The sequence below is a fragment of the Oreochromis niloticus genome, linkage group LG13 (genome assembly GCF_001858045.2).
Source record: "Oreochromis niloticus isolate F11D_XX linkage group LG13, O_niloticus_UMD_NMBU, whole genome shotgun sequence".
In the NCBI taxonomy this organism is placed as follows: domain Eukaryota; kingdom Metazoa; phylum Chordata; class Actinopteri; order Cichliformes; family Cichlidae; genus Oreochromis; species Oreochromis niloticus.
Window position 1 is genome coordinate 29998840 of NC_031978.2, and position 19506 is coordinate 30018345.

Sequence of the window (19506 nt, forward strand, 5' to 3'; positions counted from 1 at the left end):
TATTGTGCCAAGTTATCTACAGTCTCCATGCTTCAACGTGTTCATAAACACACAAACGCCAGAGTAAACTAAAATCACACAGTTGCCACTTGTGCTTGATCCCGTAAATGTTGCCATGGTTTTGCAGCCTAGCGACCTGTGTGTGTGAATGATTTACACATACACACTCACCTTTAATTCTTTCCTTTCAGCAGCCTGCAAACACTCAGGGATAAGTGCTTGACGTGCTGGTCGAACAATAGACATATTACCTCTGGCGGTGATTGCTGGTGGGAGTATTGGTGTGTTTGTGTATATATGCTGCTAGCTTGTGTGTGGACAGACAAATAAAAAAAAGAAAAACAGGTGGGAGGTACTACACGTTGAAAAGGAGATAACAGGACAACTTATAATTAAAATGACTGATTTTCTTCATGCAATTGTTTGTCAGATAAATATTTTTAATTTTTTTTTTTTTTCGATTTGCTGTAACCGGGACTTTAATAACATGGTTTAAAAAATAAAACATTTGAAGATATGTTTGCCTCATAAAATGTAACGATTTCATTAACTGAAACTCAGATGTAAGTGTTTCACTATTACAGTTTGTCCACACCGATTGAAAAAGGTTAAGTTTAAGTTGCATTGTTGAGCAATTACAACAAATGGTGTAGGTACTGAAAAGACAAAACCTGGAATCTGACCACATTTCTTTTCAAAGAGTTTCTTGGGTGTTTTGTTTTTCAATCTAATACACAGCAACAACATGCGAACAGCAAAGAAAATATATACAAAAAACTCAAAATGTTATTATAAACACAAAGAGCAGAAAGATAAAGTAAAGAACCAGGATAGTGGTCAAAAAGACAGCTACCTCCATCCATGACGATGAGGTAAAAGGATACAACTGAAACATAACACAAGCCATGATACAACTGTTCTGTTTGTTTTCTGCTGCCACCTGAGGAGTGCGCTATGAAGCAACTTCAACACCCAGTAGCTCTTTGTGTTAGTTCACAGATAACATAAGGGGTGTCACACTGGAGGTTGTAAACTTTGTTTGTCTCTACTTCAGTTTGTATGCCCACTTAATCTATTGTTTGACTCCTCTTCTGCATAAAATGAACTAATCACATGATCAGAGAAACTACTGATAGAGATCTATAAAGAATATGAAGGGAAAGAAGAAGACAAGAGAGAAATTATTTGTAATGTTTCTCATGTGAAACTTTAAACCTGATTTAATAAAACATTGCATGTGGGTCTGACACTGTCACATAGACTGATGTACTGTGTTAAGTCTACTCTGTGGCTATGGTGTAGCCCTTTGAACAAAATGTCTGCAAGCACTTCCAATTATGGAGTGGTAGTGAAAGCTAAAAAAAATACTATGATGCAAACTGGAAATAGAGAAAGTTAACCTTCAAAGTAAAAGCCTTTACCACTGCAGCAACACACTTGCAAAAATGCAACTTTTACTTGAAGGGAAACATTTACATCATTTACATTACACTTTTCACAGTTTCACTAATCAGTGAGTTTGCAGAGCAGGTTTCTTCTGTTCAAACTACAGGTGGCCATGGCAACCTACTAGCAACCAAAGCAGTTACAAGAACCTTTTCAGTGCAGTACTGTGTATCTCTTGGCAATCGGTTTCAGCTTGCAACTGTCAACAACCTCCAGCAACCACTTGCCAACCTGTCAGGCAATGCAGGCATGTGTCTGACCGGTCTGCAGGCTAATGTGTTTAGTATGAGTTATTGTGATGATCTCACCACCTTTGTGATGCTGACTTTGGACTCAGCATACCTTACTAAACCACCAGCTCAATTGTGGCCAAATAACAAGGAAGAAGAAAATAAATGAACAATGCTAATAACAGAATGCACATTAAAAACAATATACAAACCGTACATATAATATATAAAAGATAAATTAAGTGCAACTGCATAAAACTGTACACCAAACAGGGATGTGCACTAGAAACAAAGGGAGGATGTGAATAACTTGCATTTATCAATCAGCAGTAAACTATAGTTAACAAAATTAGTAAAAAACCCAACACTCGTCAGCTTATGTAAAATTCTACACTCATAACCTGCATTTTTCTCAATTACTAAGTTCTTAAGTTCGCTCTATTAATATGAATGCAGAGAGTTATCAAGAGAGCAAGTCTTTATACAAAGTCATCAGAAGTTGGGACTGATCTAATTGGTGCATACCTGAATCTTTGTCAAATTCATTAACGAAGAAAAAGCACAAATTCCATGTTCATAGAAACCTGAGAGTCTGTGCGTGACAACACAAAACTGTATATCTGCAATAAAGGTGAGCCATCTCACATTCAAGGCCACTGGTCTGCAACTTGAATGGACGGATGTGGAAACTAATCCCACCATGAGTCCATTCAGATACCTGTTAACACATCTGTAAGCGTGAATTGATAAAATTCAAAAGAAAAGGTGATAAAACAACTGCTTTAAAATGGCATTCTACTCGGATAAATACATGTGAAGTTTAGTGATGGAGGTGTGTAAATAATTCTCTCTTAGTGTGTTTCATGATTTCCTCAGTGAATTATCAGCATACATTTGTGCGCCTGTTTCTCTGTGTATTTGGGACCGTGTTGTTTGTGTGTGCAGCACATGTGTGTGCGGCCTTGCTCAGGGAAGCGCACCGCCCCGCGGATGACACTCAGAATGCATTATAACCATTAATGAAAAAGTTAATGGGGCATTTTCTTACATATCAATTTACATTTGACTATCTGGGCGCACAAATGATGTCTGGGCGGTTGCGGCCAATGCCACTCCGCACCAAAACAGAGAGGTCTAATGTGTTTTTGTGGACATCAAATGTTGTGAATAATGACGCATCCAGTGAATGCAAATCAGATGACACTTGATAGGCCACGATCAACAGTGCCTGCGTGCAAACTTTCATGAACAGACACAATGAAAGAGAGGAAACAGAGAGAGTTGCTACTGACAAAACACGTTCCTGCTGCATTACACCTTTCATACATAGACTGTACATAAAAGATGAACATACTACTGTGTCATTGCACCTTAGTTCTGGATGTCACATTCTGAGGTCTCAACATTCACAGATTGGATGCCACATTGTTTTTGGAGGCAAAAATGACCAGATTTGGACAAAGAGCAGCATGGCAGCGTGGAGGCTAGCACTGTTGCCTCATAGCAAGAAGATCCTAGGTTGGAATCCACCGGTCAGCTGGGGCCTTTCGGTGTAGAGTTTGCATGTTCCCTCTCATGTCTGTGTGCACTCTGTCCCATAGTCCAAAGATATGCTTGTTAGGTTTATCAGTGATTCCAAGGTATAGGTGTAAATGAGCATGAATGGTTGTTTGTCTTCTTGGTAATCTCTCCAGGGTTTACTTCTGACCCTTTGACAGCTGGGATCGACTCCAACCTCTGTGCAACTATGAATTTGGATAAGCAGAAGAAAATAGATGGATGGATGCATGGCTAAATCATTTGCTAAGGCTAGCAAGTACAGTTAGCAAGTTGCACTCATCAACGTACGGGTGCTGTGCTTTTTGTGTTACCAACTAGTAGCTATTGAACTGCTATAATTTTACTAAACAAACCTCAAGCACAGACTTTTTGGATAGTTTATTAGTACAGTTAGAAACAGAGAAAACCATACAATTTTTCAGGTGCTCAAAAGGCACCAACAATACAAACACAGTCAAACGGTCCAGTTCAATGGCTTAAATAAGTGGAGTTGAGACCTGGCAGACAATGACAGGTTGCCTGACCAAAGCCTACAGCTTCCTGTGTCAATGACAAGCAGCAACAATGTCCCTAACTTGCAATGAAGAGGAAACTATCCAGACAGGCTGTAAACATGCTGTTAAATACTGTTTTGTTCGACATTTAACATAAGAGTCTATGCATATCCTTTTGTGAGTGGAGAAAGTGCAGCTTATAGGACTTAATTTTTCAGATACTGCCTTTTGCTTTCACATATCCAAAGCAATTTTTGTTATCTTGCTTAAACGACACATTCACAAATCAAAATGTGTGTGGAACACCACTCTCTCTCTCTGACACACACACATGCACACACACCAGCAAGCACTCTATGTTATGCTTCTCAAAGCATGACAGTTCTGTATTCAAATACATTATTGTCATAATTATTATTATTCTATATGGGAACATTATGTGGTTCTACATTTTGTACCCTGTAGGGTTCCCCTGTAGGGAATTGGTGAGACTGTCTATTAGGGAACCATTTTCCCGAGATGTGGTGACATACATATGCATGTGTATCAGTGTAAAGTTAGCAATTTGAGTGCAATAAGGCAATCCATTTGTTATATCTGACATGATCATCCGGGAAGTCACAGACAGTCAACACCAAGAGGTTCAGACATTTTTCATAGTGCACGTCTGTCTTTTTATTGTCTTTTCCCAAAAATGTATTTAACACAATTCAGTGAACTGCACACTGATCTTCAAGGATAGAAACAAAATTTTCATCCTACTGCGCTATTATCAGTCCATTACCAGTACCAGTGCTGGTATCAATGCTATTGAAATTTGGCTCAATCCGCCCACCTCAGAGACAAACACCATTATACAGCAGAAAAAAGATGCCAAAAAACAGGCCAAACTTTAGTCAAGAGAGCCATTGAGAAGTTTTATCCAGAACATGCGTTTAGTCAATAATATATTGGTGCATGATCTGGATTAGTTGCTTTAAAAAAGTCCTGAGCCTAGGCTTAATGTGCACACTGAAACCCAAAACAGAAATGTTTCAAATATTTGGTGTCTGGGATGCTGTGAGCACATGGGCTGTAGAGTACGGGGACCTTCTAAAAAAATAGGATGCTCAGTCATCCAGGTAAGGAAATCCCGATTGCTACATTGTAGCTACAATGTAGCACAATTGAGCACAATTGTGCTATAATGTAACGCAATATATGATAAAACCATGGACACTTTACGACTAATTTATTCAAGTCACAACGCTGAGGTCTGTTTTTTCCATTGGAATCAGATTTCGTGTTTTCGACCAGATGAGTCGCCCCTGACAACATCACAGTTATTACAACCTTTTAAAAAGACTTTCAGGAGGATACCTGCAAGAAAGACACAAGTCACTAGAGTTTGGTAATGTAAGTAGATTTCTTATGTGAATCCAATTCTATTTATAATTAGAATTTATGGCTGTTGGTAAATGGGTGTCTCAGTAATTATAAAATCTGGCACTCTGGTTATTGTTGGAACCTACTGTCGCTATATCTTTCTCACAGGTTAAAAACTGTTGCTCCAGCTTGGACTGGAATGGTTTGTGGTGGGAATGAGAATTAGACACTCCAAGTCCGAGGCCATAGTTCTCAACAAGAAAAGTTTGGAGTTCCCACTCTGGGTCAGGGAAGAGTTCCCGCTCCAAGTAGAGAAATTTAAAGAGTTTATGATTCTGTTCACGAGTGGGGGAAGAAGGACACTGACAGACAGAGGTGGATGGGAACAAATTGCAACAGACTGCACAGAAAAAAATATTTATTGATATTTGTTGAGCTGTTGCGTTGAAAAGGACCTGCCACAACATGTCACTCCATTTATGCTCGCGCCTCTTCTACAGCTAGTGTTGAAGTATCGCAACTTATGGAAATCTGTAGAGAAATGCCATTTCAGATAGTTCCGGCCCACTTTAACTCCTGAATATAGCGCCATCAGTGTTGCATAAATTACATAGTTTTGTTTCATCTCTTTGTGTACAATAAGGTCTGGTAATATGCTAGAATTGTCTTTTATGTGTTGTTATTTCCTCCATTTACACTCAGATCAGTGAAATGTTTGAATGCATGAAGAGATGTGAAGTAGAATCTTCCCTCAAATACGTTAAACCTTGATTAAGAAGCCTATTTTGAAATATATAAGGGGGGAAAAGTACAGATATCTGTGAAGAAGAAATCAGAAGTGCAGACACCTAAAAAAATCTGTACTGTAAAAAAAAAAGTATTTTTACCCCAATACTTCCCATTTCTGCTTTTTTTTTCATTTTTGTAGAAATATCTGAAAGCATAAACAGTGAACTGTTTCTGTTTTGTAATTTGTGGTGTACTATAATATGCAAAAACAGGTACTTCCACTGTTAACGCCGGGAGGTCGGGAAAAAAGGCAGAAAGAGAGAAACTTTACTGATGTTTTCCAGGTTTCACAGTTGTCTAAGTTGATTTAATTGCCCAATAGCTTTGAGAAATTCTACCCATTTCATATCTCACATTTCTGTTGTCATTTTCATTACCTTGTATTGCTACTTATTCCCCTAAAATGGGCATCACACCTGATACTTTACATAAACAATTGCAAATGAAAAGCCACCCTGCAGTTTCCTTTTTTCCTCCCACCACTCCCCTCCCTCACACTCCTTCCAGGCTCACCTCTCTGTTATTATCCCATTCCATCACTTGCTGCACCCCCCCCCCCCCCCCCCCCCCCCCCCCCCCCCAACACACACACACACACACACACACACACACACACACACCCATGTACGTTACTTGCAAGTGGGTGAGAGCAATGGGCAATAACCCAGCACGCTGCTTTTCGACTTAGCGCTACCTGCTATGCTAATATCATTAATCAATAGAGCCCAGATTGTCTTTGCTGCGATTCGGAGGATCTAAGGGTCCCAGCGGTGCACAAGTACCTTTTCATTTTTTTTCCTCTTCTCAACCCCCCTTCTTCTCACTCTCTCTTTCTTTTACCTAAAAATGAAAAGAAAAAAAGAAAAAAAATAGAAAGCTCATTTGCTAAGGCCCCCAAGATGGCTGACTTAATGACGGCCACAGAAGTTTTTCCAACAAATTTCATGGGGCATGATCCAAAGATAATAGCTTTTCAGCCCCAATGACAATCCAATTACCGTGCCAATCAAAGCCCACGGCATGCTGTCTAATTATGATCAAATCTGGCTGTCAGCTCAAATACTAAAACAGCAGCTTTAAGTTCAACAAATCACAGTTTAGAGACGGAGCCCAGTTTGTTCATCCATGATCGGGTAAAAGTAGCGTTTAACTTTGTTTGACAAAAAAAAAAAGACAAGAAAAAAAGAGATTGTCTTGTTTTGTGTGAGTGCACTGATGTGATATTTGACACAGCACACTCAGTAATGATTCTGAATAACATTTTTAATAGACTTCATTATTCATTCATTGCAGGGCAAGTGAGGTAAAGAGTTTTTTTTTTTTTTCAAAGCAATGGATTAAAAAGAGTGATGTTTATTTTGTCTCTCTCTCTTTTACACACATATGCGTGCGCTCAAACACAGATATGTAACATGCAAAAAATAGACATATAACAGTCGTTCACACTTTCTAACAAACAAAAAGGCAGCATCAATAACACAAATGATTAAACATTCATGGCCTTTTCAGTGGAACATCTGCTGTGTATGGGGCTCTAGCCTCGGGGACTGGGCGAATCAAGAGGATTTCTCCCCGAGAAGCGAAAGAAAGCAATAAGATGGGGGGTGGCAGCAGGAGATTTAAATGCACGCACACACATTTTCACACACACACACACACACGGACACACTATTGCCTGCATGTGAGGACAAATAGTGCCACACATATGCAGAATTAGGAGAAGACAGTGCAGGCTGTGACTCCGACAAGCAGCGTTTGCGGTGGCTAACCTGAACAGCACAGACACACAGGCCACTGCACTACCTTAATCAGAGTTGATGAAAATCTCCTTTTACATTTTACCCTAACTTGCACCAACTTTACTCTTCACTTTCATATTTTCTTTGGAATTTGAAGCATTTACGACACAATGAACTCAATTTAGTCAATGAACTTGACTAATTTTCTACCAATGTGAACTTGGTGTACGTGGAAATTACATACATATTTTTTAAAAGTTGAACTGTTGCAATGACCGTATTGCTAACAGTTTAATATCTGATGAACTGAGAGGCTCAACATAATGAAACTATGTAAAGGTACAATTAAAAACATCTTTAAATGTAGTATGTGTCTGAAATGCTTGTATGGCATCAGAATACAACCTCAGGAGAACCAGAAACTCTGAGTATGAGTATGAAAACAGTCACCATTGTATATTTATTTATTGTTTATGATATATTAAGTATATTCTTAGTTAGCTGATGGAAAAGGTGGTTTTGATTCAATTATGTTAGTGTAAACTATATCAATTGTGAATACTATGTGTTCATTTGGTTGACCAATAATTTTCATCAAAGTTTTTGCCAGCGACCATTTTTTTCTGACAAAAGCAGGCTGATAACCCAATAAAAACCAATGTACAAGTGTAAAAACTGATGAAATATATTGCTATATTGAGAGACAAGATCCAATCAGAACTAAGGTATGTAAAATGGAGGGACAAGTTTGGAAGTGATCCAATCAGAGTTTAGAGTCATACATTTAATCTGCCCACGCGCCGGAGTTGAGCTAACTCACATTATCTTCTCAAGAAAATGCAACTAAATGTCAACACTTTGGAGGAAGAAAGTAGACTTATGGACACATTTTACATTTAATATCAAGGACAATTAGATGCTTTGTAAACCAATTTCATGGGTAGAACAGATAAACTTCTACACTTTACATTTTCATTAACTAACTAACAACTAGCACTAGCCTCAAACTAAAGGAACTCAAAGAACTTAGATGCCTAAATTTTTGTTAAAAACAAAATTACGTTTTAGTCATTTAAAAATGTAATGTAATGTAATTCAGCTGCAAATGTAATTGCAATGGAAGTTTGGGTATTTTGTGCAAAAGGAACTAAAATTCACAGTTTTTTGTCAAGGTCACTGCTGTTCCTCCTGATTTTCTCTTGTGTATTACCAGAAGGTGGCTGTAGCCAAGCCTACAAAATCATAGTTTCATGGTTATAGCACAAAAGAAATGCCATAAATGCCATAACTAGGAAGCTACAACACACACCTACAGTATTCTGGCACTTCTCTATGTTTTAAGCCATAGAGCTTGACTATAAAGCACTTAAATCTGGAACATTTCCACATTTGTCTCAAGTTAAAGTATGACTTAAATGAGAAAACAACTCACTTCAATCCATAAAAAAAGAAAATGTCAGCACTCTGAGAGTTGGTAGCTTCTGACTTTAGTCCTACTAAAAATGCAGTCGGATAAACACAAAAGCTGCTCTTTATGACAGAATCTCCTCAGCAGTGCTGCAATAATTCCAAGATGAGTTACGCACTTCTGAAAAAGAATGCAGTGATGGGGTTTTTGGCATATTTTATATTTTTGAAGGTGAAAAGTGAACATTTTATTCTAACCTGTTATTTTTCATATATTTTGTAGAACAAATACCACCTATCTAGCCCTTGAGTTCTAAGCTTTATCACAGTAAAAGCTCTTTACAGCAAAAAAAAAAAGCTGTAGCAACCTGAAAAGGAGATTTCAAGGATCCAACATGGCTCCCTTGTAATTCTCTCCTCAGACATGTGAAGTGTACGGAGGTCATACTTGTGGCTGAAAAACATGACTGAATGTGGTTTATTCAACCACTTATCCAAAGGCAGAGTAACATTACAGGACTGCATACGCCATTCCCGTTGACTGCATTGTGGTTTTCCTGCTACATTAACACCATGCAAATGAGCACATAGAGCTAACCTTTTCTGAGTTACAGGCACCCAGTGACACAGCAGAACAGCCCGGTGAATTATTTCAATTCATAAACTTGCTCATGTCCAGATTTCATTAGCGGCACATTAGCTGCAGTTTATGCTTTATGTTTATTACAGGCCTGACATGATCTATAAATAACAAGTTAAGCGGGTGCGGACACTGGGGACGGCTGTGGCATAATGCTAAAGGGATCTATCACTACAGCTGACAATTGCTAATAGCCAGCCCTCTGGGTCAATCACTACAAATTACAGTAGCTCAATTACATGCCATCATTTCTGGGCATCCAGCGAGTGAGGTGTATGGCATAACACCCTGGGATAACCACAATGAGAGCATTTATGAAGCAGGGTAAATATCGGGGCAGGTATAATTCCACTCAGGAGTGTGATCTGTTAAAAACAACTTAATATTTTGGCTGGTAGTAGAACTTTTTTTTTTTTCAAAGGTTTAGCTACTCTTCCATGTGCTTTCTATTATCACCACACGTATACATGGCCACTTCTTTAACGATAAGTCAGGGTCAGAAGTTTTACATTTCCACCAACATTTTTGGGATTGGGCGTGGCTATAAATTAAAAAATAAAACAGAATTCCTTCACAAATAAATGTGTGCAGTTTTCTTCCTGTATTTGAAAAAGAAGAGATTCATTCCATGGAAAAAGTAGATTCTTCTGCATTTCCTAAATATTTAAATTCACAACATTATGATCACAGGTTGGAGAGATACACTGTATGAAACCTGTATGGAACCTCTGAGAGAGTCACTTTGCTACTGTGTTGGATGATAATGCCAAAATCTGCAGATTTTAAATCAAAAGCCAGTTTGGGCAGGAATATTTTCCCCCATTAAAATAAACCAATGAAAGCACCAGCTGTGAAGCACGGTGGTGGTTTAGGTTTAAGATACTGTCACCTTTTAGCCATTTATTCCCTATTGAATTGTGCCTCATTTTAAGGAGAATGGGACGTATGCAGTGGTTGTAACCTAGCTGTGTTGTTTGTGTATTGTTGCCAAAATCTAAAGTTTAAAGATTTGTATTTGATGAATTTGTTTTATTAAATTCGATTCCTGGCAAAACGTGCCTATGGTATGAGTTTTCCCAGTTGTTTCTAGAATGTGCTGATTGTAAGCAGTTTGAGGGTCTTTTCATTCCCTTAATAACATTTTTAAAAGTTTTTCCTATGTTAACATATTAAATTTTTCTTTCGAAAATGTTTTTAGTACTAATTATTATTTGCTGTTTCCTGACTTTATATGCAGGCACTGTAGTTCCTCTTATGATTCATTGTGTGTCAAATGAAGACAATATTGGCTGTACTGTTAGGGGCTCAGCTCATATGGCGTAGAGCAGCTTCAAGTTAAAGACTAGTTATTTTCTTTGGTTTGAGTCTTTTTCTTAGATTTGGTTTTTCATCAGTTTTCACCAAACTATCTTCACTGTAAATATTGGATACTGGGCCACTGTTGTAAAGGAAAAAACAGATTGTTCTACAGTTTAAACACTTCCTTTGCTTTTCATTTCTGCCTTCACTACTCGGTCATCCCTCACCGGCTCTTTCAGCAGAGACGCGAATCACAGAGGAAAGGCATAAAAAAGAAAGAAATGGAGGGCTACATAATGGAAAATCAAAAGAAAGCACATTTGTATTTGGATTCATTTATGAGGGCTTTAAGCACTCAGTCTGGTCAAATAAAATTTACTCAATTGGTATACATTCAGTTTATACCAAGAATATTTTCCTAAATGAAGAATCATTTGAACAAAAGAGCATTTAATTTTATTGATTCCTGTTCCACTTTAGTCAAAATTACTCCTTCATTAGGGCAAAGTACATGAATGTTGCATGAACGAGTAGCCTAAAACTTTTATCAATATCAGAGAATGGCAAAGAGTAAGCCAGAGCCTTCCCATTGAATGATCTTCATCTAAATATCACAGCCTACCTTAATGTTGTTGTTGACCATGTCCATCTCTTTGTGACGACAGTGTGCCATCTTCTGATGGTTGTCTCCAACAGGATAATGTCCCATGTCAAAAAGCTCAAATCATCTCAAGCTAATTTCTTGAACATCACAATGAGCTTACTGTACTCAAGTAGCCTCCATAGTCACTGCAACTCAATCCAATACAACATCTTTGGGATAGGATGTAACCAGAGATCCACATCATGAGTGTGCACAACTGTGTCACGCCATCATATCAGTATGGACCAAAATCTTTGAGGAATGTTTCCAGCACCTTGTTGAATCCATTCTGCAAAGAAATAAGGCAGTTCTGAAGGCAAAAGAGGGTCCGACCTGGTAACAGCAAGGTGTACCTACTGTAATTAAGTGTCCTGTGTGCATAGAGTCCACATAGAAATAAAGGCATCTCGTGCTTGTGCAAAGCTTAACCTAACATGTGCTGGACCGTAAACTCTGACTCTGCTTTGTGAAAGTCTCATTAAGAGAAACTGGTGTATGCTGTATGCTAAGAGAAAACCTTTGATTCAGTGAGAAGATTGACAGATGTTCTATCAAAATCATCATCGAATGGAAGTTTCATGAGATGCACATTTCCTTGAACTTGTAGTAGAACAGCATCACTTTCCGTATGTTATCACTATGATATTAAGGAATATAGAACACTTGTGATACGAGTCAATTTGCCCTGGAAAAAACTCATTACCTTCCTTCAAGCCTCAGTATAGCCTTAAATGTCTCATTGGGTATTTTTGCAATGTTCCCTGGGATGAAAGAACCCACAGATAAACAACCAAATCCCCCATTCAGCAACATTTGGCTACTAGCTTACGGTAATTTTATGCCGAGCTTATAATAAATGATATTTATCATTACACTTTGATACCATAAAGCAGCAGAATGTCATGGATTGGGATTGTCACATAAATCACTCTTCTATATTTTGACACATGATGTGTATAATGTGCAGATTATGAGCTTTCCATTTTCGCTTCCTCTGTGTCTTTGCCATCCAACAGAACAAACACCTTTAATAAAGTCACAATCACAAAAGTGAGGGGGCCAAATCCACTCCCACACACACACATATAAACCATCCCTAAACACACAGCCACACATGTATGCACACAGTCACCGATGCTATTGTCATTGGAGCCACATATAGAGTCAGCTTATGTGTGAACATGAGTAATCACTGGGCAAGCAACAGATATACACACCTTTAAAACACACACACGCACAGCAACAAAAGGCTTGCATTGATGTGATTAACACTGTTTGCTTGAAAATATGGCCAAGAATGAGCAGCTTCACCTCTCTGCCTCCTGCCAAGGCTTCTAAAATGCTCTAAAAATGACTTTAATCACAAACACCAGTGGAATGTCAGCGAAAGATTTCTGAGAGGTTAAATCGCTCTGAAGGCTGATATCAGAGCCAAAACAATAACCTTTAACTGACTACGTGGCAAACTTGCCTGGCACAAAAAAAACAATAGTTTACATGAAAAAAAATAGTTTACATGAATACACCAACATCAACGTCTTTGATGTTGGTGTTGTGGACAACAGATAACTGTGCCTCCTGAGATTCGACTGGTATAGCTAGTTTAAGAAAATGAATGGATAAAATAAGTAGAATTCTTCTTAACTAAGCTGAATGTTCAGCGGCTTCAGAAGGATAAATAGATAAATTAACACATGATATCGCTGAGATTCAGTAAAACTTTATCGGAATGTGTTCATACTCAGGCTATTAGAAAACTAAAGACGATGAATCTGATAGGTCAGATAACTACTCTGTCCTGCCACTAGGTTTCACCAAAACATAGACCAAACAAACCTGCAGAAGTTCTGGACATTTTCATACATCAGTTTGAAATCATTAGTGACATAAAAAGTTTTGCATCATTGCTGGGTGTTATCATTTACAGGTTTTTCACCAATGAAACCTCCATGAAACACCTTAGTGTTTCTTCTTTTTCTTGTTTAGAGGCATCAGGACCAGCTCATCATCTCCTGATGTCGCTTTTTTGAGGACAAATTCTTTTACAAAATCGCAACATTTGTAGTGTGTATATACTAGTGCTGTCAGTGTTAATCTCATTAAAATGACATTAACGCCATAACTGCATTAACGTGGCAAATCTCCGTTAGCAAGTTATCGCGGATCGCCCCGTGCGTGGGGTTGGATGGCACTAATGCGTTAACGAGCTAACCACGCTAATGCGTTGAAAGTATAAGTTTGCATCTGAAAGATTAAGAATTTTGTGTTATTTTTTAACATAGTGCTGGGTGTGTACTCTGCACTATCAGTTGTGACTGATAGTTGAATTGGACTGTAATGTCTACTCAGTGGAGAACTTTTAATACAGCTTAGTGCGAATCGGTTATATTTTTGTTCTTTAAAAAGTTCTTCAGCAACTTCAGTTTGTGCACTGAACTACAAAGGAGGTTGTCAGTATGTAGTTTAAAACAGTTTTGTTGGAATAAATTGGCTATAGTAAAGTTATTCTTTGCACAAGTGTTGTGGGAGTCTTCTAACCAAACATTAGAGAGTACCTACATTAGAAAGACTGCATTTGAGGACTACACATCTTACCGGCAGTTACATGCATCTGGCTTTGTTGTATTGAGTAAGTGTGTTACTTTAACTGTAGTATTATTTCCAGCCTGAAAGGGGATCGATGGGACGCAGTACCAGTAGTAGTCCAAGATTTCTGAAGTTTTTGTACCTACCATGTGTGGGCACTGGATTGTAAAGTTTCCATAACACAAGCTCATGCTCATTTTGAATCACAAGCTTTCGTTATTTCATTAAGTACGACTTCTGCATTCTACATAGGCACGTCAAAACACAAAACACCTTCTGAAACCAACCATTTGTTGCTTCTCTGGATGCTAATTTAGAGATGAACTGGTAGAGCTAGAGTTGCTAGAAACAGCTTTGGTCACTTGCATTTGCTACATTGTAGGTTCTACATAGATTAAACGCAAAAATATCAATTAAACTTAATGCTGCATCAGACTTGATCCCAGAGCTAGTAAATTGACTTTGTCATGCAAAATAGATGGAATGCTCCGTCGAGGTTGTCAGGCTAAGAAACTGAGTTGTTGTCTATGTCTCTCTAGCAGTGTGCCTGCTAAATTGTTAATCAGGCGTTTTCAGTAAGTTTAGTTTAACCTAAACTTACTGGAGGGGCTGATAAGTTAGGTAGAATTAATGATATGACAAAATGTCAAAGTGGAACATGATGAACCCACAGAAATGGTCTGAAACTTCCAGAGAGCAAGATGTAAAATGTTCCCAAGCTTGAGGGAAATGTGTAAAAACTGGATTGAACCAGGATGACAAATGAAGAGAGGGGGGAGAGATAGGAAGGGGTGACAGAAAGGTCAGAGATAAGCCAAGGTTTAAACTAACAGGGATTAATAACTCTGATGGAGATCTGTTTGACATCGTTTTAGCCACCTCACCTCAGTACCTCCCCAACAACACTTCAACGTGAGTGCTTCCTGCTAAATCTAAATAGCATTGACACGTTTACCTGCAAGCTTTTACAGCTCTGTACAGCACGTATCTTGTCCTCCATTAACATGAGGAAAGTAACCTATCAGGCCACATTTGATGAAACTTGATGAAGATCTGAATACCAATGAACCCTTGAAGTTTGCTGCACATAAGCTTTGCCCTTGGCCAAAGAGTGTTATATTGTCTATAGTGCTGTACAGAAATGTGTTAAAGACTGCAGGCCTCAAGCTCAATAAGTCCACAAATGACTGAATTAGAAATGTAATGACAAAACCTAAATTCATGAGAAATGTACATCGTCTGACAACAAATGAGACCAGGAAATTTTTAGCCTGTATTGGATCATTGTGACATGCAAGAGCTGCAAAACCTCTGTAGGACTGACACTTACAGCTTGTATGTCTTCAAATTAAACAAACAAAAAAAAAAAACCATCTCATAGGAGACAATAGCTTCAAAGGGCTGCATTTGTGTGTTATGTGTGTAGGTGGCAACCACCGGTAGCTATACCCCAGGGAACAGCAGGCCCTCGAGGTGCAGGAACAGCTGGCCACTAAACCCAATCAGGAGCAGAAAGATGAGCCATTAAGAAAAATGACAATTTGTGGAAATATGCAGGCTTGTCATGCCACATAGAGAAAGGCAACACTGAAATCATTCTTTGCTAACCCAAAAAAAGTGCAGGATAAATATATCTGCTACTACAAATCTGCTTACATGGACTGGTATTTACATAGTACCTTTTAACTTACTTGTCTTACTGCCCATTCTAAAGACACACACACACACATCTTATTATGCACTGAGAGCAATTTGGAGGTTTAATATCTTGGCCGAGGAAACTTCAACACCAGTATTAATTTTGACAGAAAATTTTGATTTAGTTGTTGTCATAATTTAAGCATCTAATTTCTTTTATTCAACCAAATATGATTAGATTATAGTAGACTAAATCTAAAGTTGATTCAGCTGGCTAAAATATAAAGTTAAAAAAAACTTTACTGGTCAAAGTTCCTCCACACGGTTACAGAGCATCCCTTTTAACTTGTTGTGAAATGTGTCCGTATTTCTACTCTTTACTTTCTCCAAATAATTAACATTTTGTTGCTTTTTCATAAAAAACAGGGAGCATGGAAGCTAGTTATACACCTCCCCCACCACCACAGATCAGATGTACATCTAACCTTAGAAGTAGCCTAAGAGGATTACTTCTGCTTGGATCTCATTTCTCCAGAATTTTTTTTAATTGTTGGCGAAATGCATTTCATCAGATTTTTTGCCTTCGTTCATTAGTTTTAATTGTCTTGTTTTGATCAGAAAAAAAATGGTTGTTGATGAAAATCATTGGTCAATGAAATTAACACAAGGACTGGATGTGACAGAGCTAGCTCCTGTCCTAGCTACAGTGCCACTGTGATGATTTTGAATATGCATCTGACCATAGATAGTCAATACTTTCCTGGTCTTTTGACACCACAAGGTCATGTCTTAGAATTGTAGATGTTAAGTACCTATGGGCTGATTGTTTTTGCAACTCAGCAAAGCACAAAAATACATGATTCTTAATTTCAACATTTTTTTTTTATTTATCTTTTCTACCAACAAAATTGTGATGTATATAAACATAATACATATCTATCAGGATGTGATGAAATATAAACATACCGTTACAAGAAATATGTTTGTGTGATGTGCTCTATAGCAGTGTGCGTTGGGCCTTTATGCTGTCTTATGAACTGCTTCATGGGGAAAAAAAACTCCCCATTGGAAAAAAAAGCAGCATTGAAAATGGTTTTAAAGTCTGGTTTATTATTTCCGACATTTAGTTTTGTCCCTTAACCTAAATTAGCCAATCACAACCCAAGCCGAAATGTGAATGCATCACTCTTTTTGGCACAGATGAGTTAATCTATTGGACTGAGAAGCTGCAAGAGATAGCAGAAAGCTGCTTAAGGCATTTCAGCAGCAATTATATGGACATTTACCATGTCTAAGCATATGATAATACCACCAAAGCAGCACTGGTGTATAGTGTTTCTTCACTGCATCTACCATTACAATTACATTGTGTGTTATTGCATTATCTGTTGTTTGTTGATGTGAATAAAGTGGGATGAGACGTTGCTCTGTGACTACCAACACTACCTGTTAAATTGCTTGAGAGTATCAATAAAACTGAAGTGACTCAAATTTTATTGTATTCGGTAGTATGGGATAATAGCTTTACTGGTGAGCTGGGGGATTTTCTCAACAACAACAACAACAAGCACCTCAATTCATTCTGCTCCGTTCTTTGGCATGATTGTGCGAGGGATCCACGAGGGAATACAGGGTTCCTCTTTCATATACTTCTCAATATTTCAGACTAACGTCCATATGCCTCCATTTAACAAGATCTTCCCTCTCACTTTGATCAGGAACGAAGGGGGTGGGGGGGACTGATGTAATTAAATATGCATTAATGCATGGCTGAATTTGGGACTGATTAAAAGTGCAACTGTCCCCCCCCCCCCAAAACAGTTTAATGTCTTCTTTGGAAACTTTAATCATCACTTTCTTCACAGTCTTTGGACTACATTAAGTGCTACATTTATATTTTCATTTGACCCTTTTGTGCTTATACTAACTTACTGGGATACACACAGGTATCGAGATGAAAGAAAAGATTTAAAAAAAAACTTTGATAACTTAATCTTGACTTTATGACATGCATATTATTGAAGACCTGTCTAAGGTCAGACGAAAGGACAGTTTGGTTAATATTCAGTTCTCTTTTTATATATACAATTTTCACCTGTTTGGAGCACACAAATGCTATAAGCATTAAGAGAAAAAAAAAGTCGTACGAAAGTCGTACTAAAACATTCTGACAGATTTTTGAGCGCCATGTACCACATAAAATCGGTTCGAGACCAGTAAGCACAACCAGAATTCATACATAACCACATTATAAGGCGATTACTTTATTTTACTTTTATATATTTTAGGTCATTTGGTCAGCCAAAAAGAAGGTCAAAACTACATATCTTTTTACTTCTAGATTCCTCAAAGTTGCAGAGCTGTATCATTGTATCTCCAGCTAGCTTCACGTGTTTCTATAGGGAGCTATCAGAGCTCTTCCCCAATGCTTTATGTTGGGAACCACACATGGAGATTCCAAAACCATGGCAGTTTCAAACATTACCACAGGACTGTTTGATTAACAACAACACTGATACAGCCACTAGTATTAAAGTCCACTAGCTTTTAGAGAGCCTGAGCTGTTTACTGGAAATCATTCCTGTTGATGACCTCTGTGTTCAGTTCAATTTTATTTATACAAAAATAAACAAATAAATAAAAACAATTGGTCATTAATTCCCAGACTGGTTTTTACCAATGTAAACAGATTTACATCAGTGACCTTATATTTTGCCATACGGTAAAATTCTGTATATAGGCATGATAGCATACTAGATTACATATCACACTATAACACTGTTCAAGTTACTGTAAAGCAAAAAAGAGAATGTAAATCAAACATTAAAGATATCCAAGCATATGAAATATAAGACAGGATATGAACTTAAAAACTTAACTGCTAACTTAATAGCTACTAACTATAAAACACCACCTACAACCTAATGCATCTGTGATAAAACAGTTAATACTATGTGACACTGACAGAGGGTATTCACTTTGCATAATGGGTGCTTTTGTTTTTGAATAACTGATGTGTATTTTGCTTTAAAATTGACCAATATTTACAAAAGTAAACGTATTTATTGCTGGATCAGAGGATGGTAAATGGTAAATGGACTGATTCTTATATAGCGCTTTTCTACTCTCCCGGAGTACTCAAAGCGCTCTATACAACATATCGCATTCACCCAATCACACCCATTCATACAAGCACTTTATCTGTACTTAGTGCTTTTCTAACTACATTCACACACATTCATACTCCGATGGATGCATCGGAGAGCAACTTGGGGTTAGTATCTTGCCCAAGGATACTTGACATGCAGATTGGAGGAGCCAAGGATCGAACCACCAACCTTCCGATTAATAGGTGACCTCCTGAGCTACAGCCACCCCGATGTGAATCCTTCAGTCAAACATATGGCAAGAAATTTACATTTCCAAGTGCTCTGCCACCTATTTCCATTTATAAAGTCTCCACCTTACAACCAACTGTGAATCATCCCAGCATGTACAAATTGGTTTTTTTTTTTAATGTAATGTGCATTTATCGTTGATGAAATGATGTCTGTGCCTTTAAAGTTGCGGGAATTCTTAATGTCAGTTTTACCCACTCCTCTAAAATGCACTCCACTTTTACTCATGCCAAATTGTAGTCTTTTGTCTCTTTTCAGACATTATTTAAATT

The 19506-nt window shown here is 37.9% G+C and overlaps 1 long non-coding RNA gene across 12 annotated transcripts in view; it reads right to left on the bottom strand.

The window, feature by feature from the left end:
* Positions 1–19506, bottom strand: part of LOC106098758 (uncharacterized) — a 462577-nt gene that overhangs the window by 342029 nt on the left and 101042 nt on the right. The window lies entirely within an intron of this gene.